The sequence below is a fragment of the Drosophila sechellia genome, unplaced genomic scaffold, assembly GCF_004382195.2.
Source record: "Drosophila sechellia strain sech25 unplaced genomic scaffold, ASM438219v1 U_25, whole genome shotgun sequence".
In the NCBI taxonomy this organism is placed as follows: Eukaryota; Metazoa; Arthropoda; class Insecta; order Diptera; family Drosophilidae; genus Drosophila; species Drosophila sechellia.
Window position 1 is genome coordinate 20690 of NW_022611191.1, and position 14169 is coordinate 34858.

At 42.5% G+C, this 14169-nt stretch overlaps 2 non-coding genes and 1 pseudogene across 2 annotated transcripts; all 3 read right to left on the minus strand.

Moving 5' to 3' along the window:
• Positions 1-1266: 1266 nt before the first annotated feature.
• On the minus strand, positions 1267-10353 carry LOC116802915 (annotated as a pseudogene).
• Positions 10354-10747: 394 nt separating this feature from the next.
• On the minus strand, positions 10748-10926 carry LOC116802913. Its single transcript, XR_004363247.1, has one exon. It is a non-coding gene; the product is annotated as a 5.8S ribosomal RNA (ribosomal RNA).
• Positions 10927-11611: 685 nt separating this feature from the next.
• LOC116802919 lies at positions 11612-13606 on the minus strand. The gene has a single exon (XR_004363249.1). It is a non-coding gene; the product is annotated as a small subunit ribosomal RNA (ribosomal RNA).
• Positions 13607-14169: the final 563 nt, after the last annotated feature.

Below are 14169 nucleotides of genomic sequence, written 5' to 3' on the forward strand. Positions count from 1 at the left end.
AACGCACCCGCTTGACCTCACGCAACATTAATGTATATTTGTAACCCCTACCCAAGTACATTCTAAGCACTCCCCGTATGTCAATGTTCCCCCACATAAAATTTAATTATTGTCCAATAGGACAGATTTGAAATAAATAAAACAGAAAAGACAAAAAAAAACAAAAAAAAAAAAGGCAACCATTGCCTACTTATAGTAGTTTTGGAACCCTCTGTCGTAATCATTTTCATGTGTTCATTATTTAATTTACTCATAATATTGCCAAAATCATATGAATTAATAAGTGTTGAACAATATGGGAGGTTGGCAACCACTGCCTACTTACACATGTTTTTGAACCATCTGTCGTACTTCAGGTAACTTACACTACTATACCCTTTCACTAAAATGGCTTTTCTCTATAATACTAAGTGAATATGGGAATATTTCAGCAATTTTCCCTTATACATATAATAAATAATCATTTTCATATGTATATTATTTAATTTACTCATATAATTGCCAAAATCATATAAATACATAAGTTTTTAACAATATCAGAGGTCGACAACGGTCTTTCCTCTATAATACTAAGATAATGTGGGAATATTTAAGCATTTTTTCCCTTATACATATAATAATTAATCATTTTCATATGTATATTATTTAATTTACTCGTATAATTGCCAAAATCCTATGAACACATAAGAGAATACAATATGAGAGGTCGGCGCAACCATAATATAGTAGTTGATGACAAGGTGTTTGGCTTGATACAATTCTGTAAAGTCTTTATATCAAAAATTATATGTTAGGGACAATATCATATGCGTCACTAAATTGATGACGAGGTGTTTGGCAACTTGACATAAATCTTTAAAGTCTTTATATCAAAAATTATATGATAGGGAGAATATCATATGCGTCACTAAATTAATGACGAGGTGTTTGGCAACTTGATATAATTCCTTTAAGTATTTATAATAATTGTATGATAGGGACAATATCATACGCGTCACTAAATTGATGACGAGGTGTTTGGCAACTTGATACAATTCTGTAAAGTCTTTATATCAAAAATTATATGATAGGGACAATATCATATGCGTCACTAAATTGATGACGAGGTGTTTGGCAACTTGATACAATTCTTAAAGTCTTTATATCAAAAATTATATGATAGGGACAATATCATATGCGTCACTAAATTGATGACGAGGTGTTTGGTTACAAAAAAAAAAAAAAAAAAAAAAAAAAAAAAGGTTACAGGAAAAAATCATTTATTTATCGAATCATCAAGCAAAGGATAAGCTTCAGTGGATCGCAGTATGGCAGCTGCTCAACCACTTACAACACCTTGCCTGTTACAAAAGTCGTTTACAATTGATTCTAGGCTTTGTCATTGTATTAAATAATGCTTTTATATGTAACTAACGCGGCATCAGTGATCGAAGATCCTCCTAATTTACTATGTTACAAATTACATTGGCATCACATCCATTGTCGTTTATAAAATAAATTATAAACTTTAAATGGTTTAGAAGCCATACAATGCAAATTGCCCCTATTTATCATTGCAGTCCAGCACGGATACGACCTTAGAGCGTCAGCATAATCAACGGACGTGGTCTTACCTGTTCGCTCGAACAAGTATTGTGCCATTGGTCCGTACCTGCGGTTCCTCTCGTACTACGCAGGAATGCTTCGCAACAACGTTTTGTCATTAGGGTAAAACTAACCTGTCTCACGACGGCTAAGCCCAGCTCACGTTCCTTGCATGGGTGAACAATCCAACGCTTGGTGAATTTTGATACACATGATAGGAAGAGCGACATCGAAGGATCAAAAAGCGACGTCGCTATGAACCTTGGCCGCCACAAGCCAGTTATCCCTATGGTAATTTTCTGACACCTCTTGTTAAAAACTCTTTAAACCAAAAGGATCGATAGGTCGAGCTTTTGCTGTCCCTGTGTGTACTGAACACCGAGATCAAGTCAGCATTTGCCCTTTTGCTCTATGTGTGGTTTCTGTCCGCACTGAGCTGGCCTTGGGACACCTACGTTTTTATTTGAGAGATGTACCGCCCCAGTGGCCTTGAGTTGGATCATACCTGAGTAATTGGAGTTATACCAAATTTTTAAATCAAAAATACATAAATGCATCGTTTTATTAAAGAATTTGTTTGCGATTATATAACAAACTCGTGATACTTTGATCAAGAAGCTTGCATCAAAACCCAATACCATAAGATATAATAAATATATCCGTATAATGGCTAGGAAATGATAAACGTTCCATTTAATCAAGTAAGTAAGGAAACAATAAGAGTAGTGGAATTTCATTGACGATACCAAACCGAGGACTAATATCCCCACTTATTCTACACCTCTTATGTCTCCTTATACTGCCAGATTAGAGTCAAGCTCAAAAGGGTCTTCTTTCCCCGCTAATTATTCAAGCCCGTTCCCTTGGCTGTGGTTTCACTAGATAGTAGATAGGGACAATGACGACTTTCGGATCCTCCGAACTTGTTTTACGTGGCGTGTTCCACACTGAAGGATTACAACCACAACACCCTATACACCCACAAGTGAGCATATGGTGCATGTGTCTGGATACGACAGACAAGCGTCCCGGACTAGAAGCTATAGCTATGTAAATAGCGACCACCTCGGTAGCAATTCGAGTACTTGCTTGCCGGGCAAGCACTCCCCCTTGCCGAGGAGCGAGATCTACCTAAAATCTTTACTGATCTCTGGGTCACAGCACACGAGTTTTGCGCAACCGTAACTCAAACGTCGAACACGAAGGCTCTACCCGCAATATGGGTACCAACCACAGCCACCACGATACTCCCACCAGGGGGCCTACCTCAATGTGCAGTCTTGGATAGCTGCACAACCCGTGGTACCGAAAGAGAGGCTCGGTGGGCCTCCTCCTTTTGCTCCGACAAGCATGGTTAGAGGAACCTGTCGCTATATTAGTCGCCTCTTACGACAAGCAATAGCGGACTGTGGAAGTATTCTCGCCCGCTAAACACACGGCGAAGATGTTGGGCTAAACACCCCTCCTCCTCCGGAACACTTCGTCCACAAACACTGCCAGCCGTTGAGTCCTCTGTTGGTCTTTCAGGATTCTCTCGAAGGTCCAGTTTTCGCCAAGGCGCTGAACTCCAAGTCCATCGAGGTTCCGCAAATCTGCATATAGGGGGCAAGCGCACAATATGTGCATCCAGTCCTCATATGGATCTCCACAAGCGCAAGCAGTGGTATCGCTGAGGGCTCTCCCTTGCAAAAATGCGTTGAACGACCCGTGACCTGTCAGCAGGTAAGACGTCTCATCGAGAATCCAAAGCTTGGATCCCGATAGGCGAGAGTGACGTATGGGATGAATCTATGCGTCACCCGTCCTGGTTTGCTGTCGTCATCCCATCTGTTCTGCCAACTCTGCAGTAAGCACTAATCTAGGCGAGTCTTCCTCTGCTTCCAGCTTAGACACGTAATGTCCTCGTCGTAAAGCCAGTCGTTCTCCTCCAGCGGGTATCCACGCTTTAGCTTGTATTTGACCGCTAATAACTTAGCAGCCAAGTCAAGCGGGGTAGCTCCACCAAGTACCTGCAGTGCCACTGTGGACACTGTTCGGCATACCGAAAGGCATCCAAGCAGGATTAGCCTCTGGCAGGAGGCTAGTCGTCTCTGGGCAGCTACTTGTTCGGCGGTGTCATACCATACCGGGTGCACCAAACAGCACACAAGGTGCCATGAGTCCGTCATATATGGTCCGCCTGGCTCGAGGACTGAAGCCCCAGTCGGCTCGAAGCACTCTCGCCAATGCTCCAACGACTCCGGTCATCAGCTGGCGAAGCGAAGCTATGTGCGTGAGGAATTTCATTCCTTCACTGACCGTGATGCCAAGGTACCGACAGCTAAGCACATACGGAAGGTTCGCTCCAGCAAACCTCACCGTATGCGCACGTCTCAAGGCACCTTTCAGCAGCATTATTACCGTCTTGCTGGTCGAGACGGCAACGCCAACTTCCGCTTCCCACGCTTCTACGATGGACATCAGTTGTGCTCCTTTTTCCTCTAGCATAGCTCGGGAATTTCCCTCGACGAGAAGCAGCAAGTCATCCGCGTATGCACTCAGCTGGCAATACGGCTGGAGACGCTGAAGCAGTACATCCATCAGTATGTCCCAGATAAATGGGCCGCTGATTGACCCCTGCGGGCAGCCTCTAGTTACCGGTACATCCACAGTACCGGAACTGCTTCGGATCACTGCTCTTCGGCCGGAGAAAAAGCTCTGCCACAAGCTCATTTCCCGGCATCCCAAGTCGGCTAGTCGGCGGAGTGCAGCACTCCATTCGACATTGTCCATGCTCTTTGAAGTCCACAAATGTGCGAGCAGTATGCGCCGGGCTGGCACAAATACTGCTCTTCACGTGCCTCCAAGCATCCTCCACACATCGTCCTTGGCGAAATCCAAACTGCATCTGCAGCCTTCCGGAAGAACTTCTCTCACACGATTCACCATGATGGCCTTGAGCAACTTACCAAAGACTGGTAGCAAGCATATTCCTCTATATGAGGAGGGCTCACACTTGTCCTTATCTGGCCCTTTCAGTAGCGAGACAACTCGTGGGCACTTCCACTCGGCGGGAAGTATCCTAATCGGATGCATCGGGAAAACAACGATGCTAGGTGCTCGGGTATGGCGTGCCAGACTGCCTTGCAGTAGTGCCGTGATACCGTCCAAGCGGAGAGCGCCTGCTCTTCAACCGGGCAACACATACATCAACCTCGAATACTTCGAGGGCCGGTGGGACTTCCTCCGCGATGGCAGTCGGTGCTTCGGACTCCGCAACTGGGAAGAAATTGCGGAGGAGCACTCGTGCACAGTCACCCCAATCAGTGATCAACTCGCCATTCACGCGGAGGCACCCAATCTCCGTGCACTTTCTGCGGCCTCGGCAAATCTTGTAGACGCGCCCCCATGGGTCGTCGGCATGATCTTCCACGAAGCGTTTCCAGTCATCCATTTTCGCTCTCCCAATGAGCTTCTTGTAGTTGGCTGAGGCCCGCCTCAGCTCGACCACTACACGCTCTATAGCGGCACCGTCATCACGACGCCTTCCATCTTGGAGTAGGCGACGAAGTCTCCGACTTCGCGCCTTGCAGCGCAAGTCGGCAGTCCACACGTGCTCTCCTGTGGCGATCGAATCGACTTTCTTCCCAGCGCAATATCACATACATTATGTACTATACTGCGCAGGGTCAAACTTGCTGGTCCAATGGCGACTCTGAGAAGTTTTCCGGAAGTTCGGCTGCTTACTCACCATTTCCTCCTTGAACAATCGCCAACGTGCATTGAGAAGTTCCAGGACGCACAGGAGCTATGCTCTCAACTGCGCGCGCGGTAGGTTCGGCCACAACAGTATGATGTGTGGTCTCAATTCCACTCGTCCACTCTCCACTCATATGTGGCCCACATAGATGCTGCCTCATTGACGATTGTCACGTGATATCGCTAGTAGCTCTGTGATTATCGACGTGTACACCTCTGTTGACTGGTTTAGGGCGGCGACTCTTGCCTCCAGCATCCACTCTGACAGCAGCTCACCCGTCTGTAGTTAGCTTCCCTCGGCATGACGAGAGAGTTTGTAAGCCACATGGGGAACTGCTTCGCGTCGAGGCCCGGATTGCAGGGTTTGCTGGCCTTGTACCGGAGGTACGGTTCCAGAGGTGCATCGAACTGGCAGTATGCGGCGCAAAGGAAGATTGAGCCAAACTCCATTTAACAACCAGACATACGCCATAATCTGTGGTGAGGGTTTCCACTGGCATACAGATGGATTCCTGTGACCCACTAGGATGGCTGCCTTCCTCGCCGGTCGGTGAAAATTCTCATTCCTTCAGCAGCACATCCATTCCGTCCGCGCCGAGATACGGCTCCTGCACCAGCGCGAACATAACTCCGATCCCCTGAGTCGGACTCCGAGCTCGGCCTCGGCCACAGTTCGCTTGGATGAAGCTAAACATTAATGTCTAGCTTGCACCCTCGCCAGCAACGCCCCGTATATCGGGCAAACATTCGAGAGCATGTAATGCCCCGAGGGTTGCCTCTGTGACGGCAGTTCCGGCAGTCCACCGGGTTTTTGGCACTTTGCCGCGGTATGGCCTTGTTGCCCGCACTGGCGGCAAACATTGTCCTTTTGCCGGCATTCGCTGACCTTGTGGTCGAAACCCACGCATCTGTGGCAGGCGTATGTGCGGACCTGTGATCGGCATCGGAAGGAAAACCACTTGATGTAAACACGACGTACATCAAGCTTCGCCATCGCCCGGTCGTCTACCTCTAGCGTCACATTTACTGTGGCGCCGTCAGTTACCGACCACGCCTTGGTCACCAGGTGCACGGACTTCTTAAACTGGGAGATTCATTTCGCTGATTGTTTTGTGGAGCTCCTTTCTTCAATCTTTCGCGTATTCGACACTTCGTTTCCGATTCCGTCCATTTCCGTGGCATCGAAGGAACCATTCTGCAGCTTCCGAATCGTGATCCAAATCAGGAGCTCCGGACCTGTGTATCTGATCCGAGAGAGGGTGCAACCATCGTTCGACCTTCCGCTATGTTTTCCCGATAGCGCAGGGTCGTCGCACTCACCACCGCTGACCACGTCTCGCGACCTTGGTAGTCGCGGGCAGCGATGGTGCAACCTGCTGCATCTGGGAGCATTGCGGCCGTATTTTTCAACAGATTCACGACGCGGCGGCGGTGGCGCATAGCAAGCCGCGTCTCCAGCTCTCCGCACCGGAGCATTGCGCCAACACCAGCTCATCGTAGCGGCTGATAGCATATGAGAGCTTTCCGTGTCCACTTCTCCTAGTCTGCGGAAGCTGCTTCTCACCATGCGCTGTGTGGCCGACAGCTCTGCCATCATGGCTGCTTGCCAGCAGGCGGCAGCGGTGGCGCAGTGGCAGTGGTGCACAATTTTAGCAGCAGTGAAAACGGGGAGGCAGCAGGTGGCGGCAGCAGGGCAGCAGTAGGATCAGCAGCGTGGCAGAGCGTGGGGGGGGCAGCATCATGGCGCGTTCTCGTAGCGCCCGGCGTCCTCAGCGCGAACGGCTCTCCAGTACCCCAACGGGTTCTGGCACTCCATTCGATGCAGGGCAACCAATTTCGCCTGCGTTGGCGCCGAGCTCTTAGATGCCAGATGGCTTCTGCGCCTGCCTCGTCTGGACTTCATCGAGGCACTACTTCCGCTCAAGGCACTCGCGCTGCTGTCGCTCTCCATCGGCATAAATACGATGGTGGCTCCACCTACCGTCGACGCCAGCAACCGTATGCTCGTTTACTCGCTGACAAAAGGTAGTTGCTTCTGGAACTCGAGCTCCCACCTATCGGTAGAGTCTGGTAAGCACTAAAACTCTCCCTAGACACAAACCTTAGCAGTGACTCCCACCAATAAGCTTTGTGACAGCTGATCAAAAAGCTTACTCGAAAACTTACTCGTAAGTTCGCCTTCAGCACGTGCTAAGTTGGAAAATTCCCAACAATTAATTGTTAATTACTTCCAAACCGCTTGTTTATAACACACGAAAATTAGCACACGACTTTCGCGGAGCACTAATTCACCGATTTTATTACTTTCCAAACACGGAAAACCAAGTTAGGGACAGTAGGAATCTCGTTAATCCATTCATGCGCGTCACTAATTAGATGACGAGGCATTTGGCTACCTTAAGAGAGTCATAGTTACTCCCGCCGTTGACCCGCGCTTACTTGAATTTCTTCACTTTGACATTCAGAGCACTGGGCAGAAATCACATTGTGTCAACACCCGCTAGGGCCATCACAATGCTTTGTTTTAATTAGACAGTCGGATTCCCCAAGTCCGTGCCAGTTCTGAATTGATTGTTAATTGATAATCGTTATAATTGATAAGAACTAATTGGTTTAACCCAAATAGTATTCTTAAAAATTTTAGCAAGAAAGTTCCACAATTGGCTACGTAACTAAACTATCCGGGGAACAAGTAACTAACATAAATGCTAGAAACTCTATTTACCCAGAACGAGCACATAAACCATGTTATTGTTTCCCAATCAAGCCCGACTATCTCAATCTTCAGAGCCAATCCTTATCCCGAAGTTACGGATCTAATTTGCCGACTTCCCTTACCTACATTATTCTATCGACTAGAGACTCTTCACCTTGGAGACCAGCTGCGGATATTGGTACGGCCTGTTGAGAAGTTTGCGTGTCCCCACCATAAATTTTCAAGGTCCGAGGAGAAAATATCGACACAACAGTATATGTCATGCTCTTCTAGCCATCTACCATATCTCTCTGCGAAAGACTTCCATGGTAGTACGGCTATAAACAGAAAGAAACTCTTCCGATATCTCTCGACGGCTTCTTTATGGTCGTTCCTGTTGCCAGGATGAGCACGAGGCCATATTTAATAACAAACGGATACTCAACAGGTTACGGAATTGGAACCGTATTCCCTTCGTTCAAAATTATTCAAGTGTATTATATTCGCTTTGTTTATATAGTTAGGCATTTTTGTTTTACTTGAAAATTTTCGGCTTTCGCCTTGAACTTAGGACCGACTAACTCGTGATCAACCACTGTTCACACGAAACCCTTCTCCACTTCAGTCCTCCAAGGTCTCATTCGATTATTTGCTACTACCACCAAGATCTGTACCAATGGCAGCTCCATGCAGGCTTACGCCAAACACTTCTACGCATACCATTGTACCTTCCTACTCACTAAAGTTTCAAAATTTATATCACAAGTAATATAAATCATCTACTTTAGCGGTAATGTATAGGTATACAACTTAAGCGCCATCCATTTTAAGGGCTAGTTGCTTCGGCAGGTGAGTTGTTACACACTCCTTAGCGGATTTCGACTTCCATGATCACCGTCCTGCTGTTTTAAGCAACCAACGCCTTTCATGGTATCTGCATGAGTTGTTAATTTGGGCACCGTAACATTACGTTTGGTTCATCCCACAGCGCCAGTTCTGCTTACCAAAAGTGGCCCACTGGGCACATTATATCATAACCTTGAACTTCATATCAAGAAAGTTAAGGTTCTTACCCATTTAAAGTTTGAGAATAGGTTAAGATCGTTTCGACCCTAAGGCCTCTAATCATTCGCTTTACCAGATAAGATTATTTTATATAATATTAAAATGCACCAGCTATCCTGAGGGAAACTTCGGAAGGAACCAGCTACTAGATGGTTCGATTGGTCTTTCGCCCCTATACTCAATTCTGACAATCGATTTGCACGTCAGAACTGTTTCGGTCTTCCATCAGGGTTTCCCCTGACTTCAACCTGATCAAGTATAGTTCACCATCTTTCGGGTCACAGCATATATGCTCAAGGTACGTTCCAGTTAGAGGCATAAATAATATAAATATACATTATACATAACTATATAGAACGCCCCGGGATTGTGTTAATTAGCTATAAATAGCTAAAAAACTAATCCCATTATTAGTCAAGTTAATTACGCTATTAGGTTTACATCCCAATAACTTGCACATATGTTAGACTCCTTGGTCCGTGTTTCAAGACGGGTCCGAAGGTATCCTGAATCTTTCGCATTGTTAATCATACAAGAGCATATAATAAACACAAAAATCAATGATAATTATGCCATTATATAATTCCGAAAAATTAACGCTCTGTAATAATATAAATCTATCAGCACTTTATCAAATTAATAACATTTATTCTGTGTTAAAATGCAAGCAATTTAATTGGAATAAACTATAAGTTATATTTTATGATAAATTTGGGATATGCTAATAGATTACAATGTCCTTATATGGAAAAAATGCACATTATTCTTAATAATATTATTTAAATATTACAATTTTAATGATGAATTTTCCATAACGGATATTCAGGTTCATCGGGCTTAACCTCTAAGCAGTTTCACGTACTGTTTAACTCTCTATTCAGAGTTCTTTTCAACTTTCCCTCACGGTACTTGTTTACTATCGGTCTCATGGTTATATTTAGTTTTAGATGGAGTTTACCACCCACTTAGTGCTGCACTATCAAGCAACACGACTCTTTGGAAACATCATCTAGCAATCATTAACGTTATACGGGCCTGGCACCCTCTATGGGTAAATGGCCTCATTTAAGAAGGACTTAAATCATTAATTTCTCATACTAGAATATTGACGCTCCATACACTGCATCTCACATTTGCCATATAGACAAAGTGACTTAGTGCTGAACTGTTTTCTTTTCGCTCGCCGCTACTAAGAAATCCTTGTTAGTTTCTTTTCCTCCCCTAATTAATATGCTTAAATTCAGGGGGTAGTCCCATATGAGTTGAGGTTGTATATATAACTATATTTTGCCATAAATTCTTTATATATAAATGATAAAACAATCAATTAAATTCGTTATAAATAGTTCCAATAGTTCTTGTAAGCAAAGTCATTTTTATCCATTTAACGAACCAACGAAGAATAATAACAAAACCAAGATTTTTCTTTTTCCGAATCATTAATAAGAGACAATTCTAGATGAAAAATATTTCAATTTTTTATGCTAGACATTTCTCAGTATTATTTGATTGAAAAAGAAAATATTTCTCTTCGTTTTTCACATTCAAATGTGAGATAATGTTTTTCATTTCTTTTTTAATATTATGAATAAAATCATTATTTAATCCAATAATATACCATATGCTTATAAAAAATTTATAAACAACTTAATTAGCATAGTCTTACAACCCTCAACCATATGTAGTCCAAGCAGCACTATAAAATTAATTAAAGTACATAACAGCATGGACTGCGATATGCGTTCAAAATGTCGATGTTCATGTGTCCTGCAGTTCACACGATGACGCACAGTTTGCTGCGTTCTTCATCGACCCATGAGCCGAGTGATCCACCGCTTAGAGTTTTATAATTCAATTTTATATAATGTCAATATTGTTTTTATTGAAAGAAATTAAAAATACACCATTTTACTGGCATATATCAATTCCTTTAATAAATTTATTTTTATACCTAAAATAAATGTTGCGAAATGTCTTAGTTTCATATAAGCATTATGTATCATAATAATCTGGTTATGGTTTGCTATTTTGGGTGACACATACTGCAAAATTTATATAAAACATTAACCTGATGGATGACAGGTACAAACATTGTATATTTTAGGTTGTTGCATTAGCCAACGTATGCTCATAACATAGATGAACAATACATATTCGCAACGCGTGTATATTATGGTCCATATACACACACACTTATTTTGATTACCACACATTCAAAATTATTTTATTTTAATTCGACTTCTACTTTCGAATTTAGTTTAGTTTCTTCGATTTCCATTTTCGAGAATTTGTTTTTATAGGAAACGCCGTTGTTGTAGTAAGTACTGCCACAAATACGCACAGCAACATTAATAATGTTAAAGTCTTTTTATGAGGTTGCCAAGCCCCACATATAAAATAAAAGCCATCTTCATTTTATTTTGACTTTAACTTTTGATTCCGTGGAATCATTTGTAATATTTTTATTTTGGTAAATTGTATTTATTTGTATTATAACAAATATTTATTAACGATAAGGATATTATACAATAATGATCCTTCCGCAGGTTCACCTACGGAAACCTTGTTACGACTTTTACTTCCTCTAAATAATCAAGTTCGGTCAACTTTTGCGAAACAACCGTAACACGCAAGGCGTCACAGTGATCACGTCCGGAGACCTCACTAAATAATTCAATCGGTAGTAGCGACGGGCGGTGTGTACAAAGGGCAGGGACGTAATCAATGCGAGTTAATGACTCACACTTACTGGGAATTCCAAGTTCATGTGAACAGTTTCAGTTCACAATCCCAAGCATGAAAGTGGTTCAGCGGTTTACCCGGACCTCTCGGTCTAGGAAATACACGTTGATACTTTCATTGTAGCGCGCGTGCAGCCCAGGACATCTAAGGGCATCACAGACCTGTTATTGCTCAATCTCATTATTGCTAGACGCAATTTGTCCATTTAAGAAGCTAGTGTCCTTATAATGGGACAAACCAACAGGTACGGCTCCACTTACATAAACACATTCAAACACAATAAACATTTTACTGCCACCATGAATGAAGGCTACATAAGCTTCAGCACCATAATCCTGAAGATATCTATTTAATATATTTGAGTCTCGTTCGTTATCGGAATTAACCAGACAAATCACTCCACGAACTAAGAACGGCCATGCACCACCACCCATAGATTCGAGAAAGAGCTATCAATCTGTCTTACACACTTATGTTCGGACCTGGTAAGTTTTCCCGTGTTGAGTCAAATTAAGCCGCAGGCTCCACTCCTGGTGGTGCCCTTCCGTCAATTCCTTTAAGTTTCAGCTTTGCAACCATACTTCCCCCGGAGCCCAAAAGCTTTGGTTTCCCGGGAAGCGACTGAGAGAGCCATAAAAGTAGCTACACCCAATTGCTAGCTGGCATCGTTTATGGTTAGAACTAGGGCGGTATCTGATCGCCTTCGAACCTCTAACTTTCGTTCTTGATTAATGAAAACATCTTTGGCAAATGCTTTCGCTTAAGTTAGTCTTACGACGGTCCAAGAATTTCACCTCTCGCGTCGTAATACTAATGCCCCCAAACTGCTTCTATTAATCATTACCTCTTGATCTGAAAACCAATGAAAGCAGAACAGAGGTCTTATTTCATTATCCCATGCACAGAATATTCAGGCATTTGAAGCCTGCTTTAAGCACTCTAATTTGTTCAAAGTAATAGTACCGGCCCACAATAACACTCGTTTAAGAGCACTAGTGCAGGTTTTTAAATAGGAGGAACATATGAAAAAATACAAGTATTTAATCACATATAAGAACTCCACCGGTAATACGCTTACATACATAAAGGTATAGTACTAACCACAATTGTAAGTTGTACTACCCGTATGAAGCACAAGTTCAACTACGAACGTTTTAACCGCAACAACTTTAATATACGCTATTGGAGCTGGAATTACCGCGGCTGCTGGCACCAGACTTGCCCTCCAATTGGTCCTTGTTAAAGGATTTAAAGTGTACTCATTCCAATTACAGGGCCTCGGATATGAGTCCTGTATTGTTATTTTTCGTCACTACCTCCCCGAGCTGGGAGTGGGTAATTTACGCGCCTGCTGCCTTCCTTAGATGTGGTAGCCGTTTCTCAGGCTCCCTCTCCGGAATCGAACCCTGATTCCCCGTTACCCGTTGCAACCATGGTAGTCCTAGATACTACCATCAAAAGTTGATAGGGCAGACATTTGAAAGATCTGTCGTCGGTACAAGACCATACGATCTGCATGTTATCTAGAGTTCAACCAATATAACGATCTTGCGATCGCTTGGTTTTAGCCTAATAAAAGCACATGTCCCATAAGGTTCATGTTTTAATTGCATGTATTAGCTCTAGAATTACCACAGTTATCCAAGTAACTGTTAACGATCTAAGGAACCATAACTGATATAATGAGCCTTTTGCGGTTTCACTTTTAATTCGTGTGTACTTAGACATGCATGGCTTAATCTTTGAGACAAGCATATAACTACTGGCAGGATCAACCAGAATAATGTTTTTCCTTCATATTCCATTCATATTTTTTGAATCGAAATAAGCAATATAATAGATATATAGATTTTTCACTTTATATAATTCCATGATTTTTATTATATTGAATAAAATTCAATATTTCGCCTTTGGGTAAAATTTTAAATATATAAATATAAGTAAAAAATCTATTCGATTACGGCCATTTTTATATAGCATTCGTAATCCATATTTTCATTTTTAATTTATACTTGTTTTACCAATATAACAAGAATTTCATATAATTATTGTAATATATATGTTTCTATAATTTTATCTTTTTATATATACATATTTCATTATAAAATATCATTTTATTTCCAACATACATAATTATTGTATCCACACATGTACAATTTTTGTTTAACCAATATAAATATTAAGTTAAATCATTTGCATTTTGAAGATAAATTTAAAATTTATCTCTTTTCATATATCTCTCTGGTAATATATAACATAAAACCAAGCGCATATGATAATATTTCCACATTTAATATATAATTTTATATTTCTTTCATAAGAATCCATATTTGTATTATACCGTA